The sequence below is a fragment of the Echinops telfairi genome, unplaced genomic scaffold, assembly GCF_000313985.2.
Source record: "Echinops telfairi isolate 266 unplaced genomic scaffold, ASM31398v2 ScPeMD7_53;HRSCAF=182, whole genome shotgun sequence".
Lineage (NCBI taxonomy): Eukaryota > Metazoa > Chordata > Mammalia > Afrosoricida > Tenrecidae > Echinops > Echinops telfairi.
Window position 1 is genome coordinate 21,032,032 of NW_022103951.1, and position 3,848 is coordinate 21,035,879.

The following is a 3,848-nucleotide window of genomic DNA, read 5'->3' on the forward strand; positions in this document are numbered from 1 at the left end:
GTGCCCTTGACCCTGTCCTTTTCAGTAGCTGCCCTCCCAATGTTTCTGTCCACCTCGTTGGCTCCATGTCTCCATTTGCTTCCCAAGGCTAACCAGCCAAACTCCCTGCCATCGAGTGGATGCCCACTCATGGCGACCCGCAGGACAGGCTAGAGCCTCCCTGGTGGGTTTGAGAGACTGTCAGTCTCCACGGGGGTAGAAAGCCCCATCTTTCTCCTGAGGAGCGGTTGGTAGTTTAGACGCATGGACCATGGGGATCACAGCCTAACACGTAACCACTATGCCACCGGGGCTCCGCTGGCCTTGGGCACCAAGAGGAGGTGAGAGGGTTTCCTCTGACACCCACCTGGTGACTATCAATTGAATGGCTTAATGCTTCCTTGAAGCCGAATGTTCTTGATATCACCCTGCAGCTGGTGCATCTCTGCCTTTAGGGTTTGGTGTGGCAAAGCGACTCCTGAGATGTTATTTACACCCGAGAGGTGTATTCAAGGTTGGGCTTTGGCCCCATGGCTATGTTTAGTTTTCCACTTGAACTTACATACCAGCACCCGGTGGTGTGGTCCATAGTCAGCCCTGCGCACAGTTTGGTTTCTGAGGCTGAGCCGCTCCATAGAGTCTGTCAAGCACCTCCCTTTCAGGAGGCTGTAAAGCAGTGGTTCACCACCTTCCTCACGCCGCGACCTTTCCTACAGTTCCTCATGTGGTGCTGACCCCCAACCTTCGACGCCTCATGATCACACAGGCTGGTGTGCTTCTTCCATGTTGCTGCTCGGCTAGATGGCCACTTGTTTACCTTCAAGCCTTTAAGACCTCTGGTATCGTATTTTGCACAGGTTTTATGATACACAGTGAGACGTCCCATGTCAAGGGCTCCAAGCCTGAACTTTTCACAACTCAAAACAACCCAGCCCGGAAACCACCCTTGGCCCCGGGTTGGTGACTGCCCCACAGTCAGACCGGAAAACAGACTGTAAGGGCAGCAGTGGGTCAGTGTCCTGTCTCACTGAGGATTCAAAGGAAGTGGGTGGGGCGCTTTAGTCTCAGCGCCACTATTGCTCAGACAACAGGTGGTGCCTTCAAACCATGCATCACTGTGCTTGTTGAAAAGACTTTATTAAGGTAGCGAAAAGGGCAAAATCGTGAACCACGGAACAAAGAAATCAGACGATGGGAGAGGTTGGAAAGGGGCAGTGGAGTTAGATCCACCAGAAGCAGTTGGTGGTGATAGTGCATCTGAGACAGTGATGGGTGAGAAGGCACAGCGCCTTCATCGTGATTTGAAGTCCTGGAAAAATGAATCTACAAGAATCGTATTTGGGCTTCGCAGCCAATTATTTAGTTTTCCATTATTTCTTAGGGGAAAATGTGTGCAGTTCTCAACTTTTCAGTGTTCCAAGATGACGTTGGAACAAATTGAGTTTGATAATGAAGTTATCCATCTATAGATACACATATACATACATATATACATGTACATATACATACAGCTACACACATACACATACTCATACATGTACACACATACATATACATAGGTATATATATAGAGAGAGAGAGTGTTACCATTCTGTGCACCCACAGGGCAGTTTTTTTGTTTTGTTTTGTTTTGTTTTTTTATTTAACATTTTATTAGGTGCTCATACAACTGTTTCCCAATCCATACACACATCAATTGTGTAAAGCGCATTTCACAGGGCAGTTTTAACTTTCTGTAGAAGGTCACTGTGATCCAGAGCTGACTCTATGGCGGGGAGTTGAGTTATAAACTGTAATATATTAATTATATCCGTATATAAGTTTATTTATAGTTATAAGATAGTGACATCGATTACAGTAGATGTCTTATGTCTTACAATATGTCTTACATATAGTATATAAACATACATCATGCAATGGTTTATATTACACATTTGTTTATAGTATATACAACATCATATACCATGCATTATATATAACAGCATACAAAATAATCTAGTATACATAGCATGATATATATACTATATCAGTGTAATATATATTATCAGTATAATATGTGTTACATATAAAATATATCTGTATAATATATATTAACAGTATAACACATTATATATTAATTTTTATAATATAAAATGTATAATGTAAATTATTTAATGAATTATGTATATTTTGTAACATATAACATACAATATAAAATGTGCTATATGATATGTTGTGTATAACACACGTGTATATTAATACACACACATACATATATGGTTTTAGACTCTGCCCATGCGATGCTCCCCAAATTCAGGTGCGCTCTCTCCAGGGTCATGAATTTGTCTTCATTTACTTCCACTCCGACCAGAACTTACCAACCAGCCATGGAAGGTCAGCTCCGCAGTCAGCCCTGGCATGGGCTCCGCGGTAGCTAGTAAGCCTCTCCATCGGAGCAGCACACTTGTTTCTGTGTCTTCCACCTGGAAGCGTCTCTGTGAGTGTCTTGCAAAACTGTCTGGGATGCCCTCCCATTGTGTGTCTTAATTTATTTCTTCTTCTTAAAATTTTTTTTCTCACCACCCCCAATGTTGTTTCTATCACCAAGATCACATATGCAAACTCCTGCTTTTTTCCCTCTGTTTCCAATTTTGCATCCTAATAACCAATCATTATCAACGCATGCTTGGCCAATTTGAGACGGAAGGCATTGGTAGAATTCTTCAAAGATCCAGAGAAAGGTAGGCCGCCGTGAACATACCCCGCGGGGGTCTAGGGGGGAAAGAGAGGGCTAATGATGGATTCTACCTTTCTTAGATCATTCTTGATAAGTCAAAACTTCCTTCCTTTTTTCTTGGTTAGCCTGACAGTGTGCCGTTGGTTAAGAACCGGAGCAATGGGGAGAGGGTCTAGGACAGGGCGGTGCTTCCTCCTGTTGTGCATCGGGCCGTTATAGCTCTGAACTGACTCGATGCCCCCCCCCCAAAAAAAAAAAACAACCTATAAGTAATGGCTCCTGAGCTCCATGAGGAAGCCCCACTGGCAGGGGAGCTGGGGAAGCTTCGGGCTGCTGACCTTGTGAGGTCAGCAACTACCCAGCATGCCCTGGGGCAAAGCAGCAGCCAGGTCCTCTGGCACCCACAGGGGCAGGTCTCCTCTCACCTGTGGGCTTGCTGGGAGTCAGGACCAACCCGGTGGCTGGGAACTGGTGCCCCGAGGAAGGGGCTGCACCAGTCAAACCCTGACGCACCTGGAAGGTTCGCGATGCCGCATGTGAAGCCATTTCAGGAACCTTGCTTCTTGGCCGCCTCACGCACCCCACACCCTGTTCTTTCCGTACCTTTTGCATTTTCTAAAACACGTCTGTTGATGGTGAGATGGTTGGGGTAGATGCCAACCTGGGGTGCTCGTGCCTGGGGTGCTCGGGGTCCGGGTCTTGGCGAGGACATCAGCCTCGATGATGAGGTGGGAGACCACGTCATCGTGGCCAGGTTGACCACTTGTGTGAGCAGCCAGTGAGTCAAGAATGTAGTTGTCTCATGAGTGTGGCCCTCCCACCACTGTCCACCACCCCCCTTCAGCTCTTTGCTGGATCTGGGCCCCTCGTCTGACCGGCAGGTCTTGGGACATGAGGGAGCACCTTGCCTTATGCACTCCTAATCTTTGATTCATCTGCCTCCACAGGCCTGGAGGAAGCAGCCTGCCATCTCAGCGTCTCGTCCTGCTGGCAGCACTTGACCCCTGCAGTCCTGCAGCCGTGCGTCCACCGGTGAAGCAGGGCGGCCTGGAGGCGCTCTCAATATTGCTGAGGACCCCGAGTTGGCTGGGGGCACCCTGAGGTCTCACAGACTCATGTTACCATCCACGGGTCAGGACCTCTCTGGGGGCAG